The sequence below is a fragment of the Bidens hawaiensis genome, unplaced genomic scaffold (genome assembly GCF_021521415.1).
Source record: "Bidens hawaiensis isolate Kalapana, Puna unplaced genomic scaffold, B.hawaiensis_p1.1 tig00006076_1, whole genome shotgun sequence".
NCBI classification, from domain to species: Eukaryota; Viridiplantae; Streptophyta; class Magnoliopsida; order Asterales; family Asteraceae; genus Bidens; species Bidens hawaiensis.
In genome coordinates, this window is record NW_027491402.1 from 970,642 (window position 1) to 971,461 (window position 820).

Sequence of the window (820 nt, forward strand, 5' to 3'; positions counted from 1 at the left end):
TTGTTGGTAAGAATCAAACTCACTACCTTGCTTTTAAAATGTTTGTGGCTTACCAACTCAACTAGGATGAATTGATGTTAGCCTTTTCTTTTTCTTAATTGTTATAGATTTATAACATTCCATTTTGTTTTATTTTTTTAACCACCCGTGTATTACACGGGCTATATCCTAGTTACATCAGTATAACAACATACTCTAATCACCTACATTAAACAAAAAATAGCCTATACATGAAATCATTTATACACAACCATTAAATAACATATCACTACACAACCAACATATACATACACAAGTTATATGTATTTGGATAACTAGATTAACATGTATTTACACAAACTTTTAACAACCTACACAACCAATATGTATTTAGAGAACTATATTAAGATATACCTACATATAGTTTTAGTAGCCTACACAACTAAAAGTTTCTCCACATAGTTCGGTTGTTAAATCCAAATGAAGTTATTAGTTTTTTAATAACTATGTAAGATTTAAAAATTAAGTGCGGGACTGGTGGTTGTGTATGAATTTTTTTTTCTTTGTGTGCTTGTAAGCTATAATAGTGGTGGGTGGTTGCGTGCAAGTTTTAATCTGTATGTAATTTTTTCTATGTAGGTTGTTAACTATTTCAGTTATAATATATACATTTGTATTGCTTTGGGTATTCCTTTGATATTTTTTAACTTTCACAACACATGTCTTAAACCCTACATAAATTTTTATTAGTTTACTCGTCACATATTACCAACTAACTATAGGAATTTATCCAAATTATGTAGGATAATATTCATGTACTACAAAACCCATACACTTATTT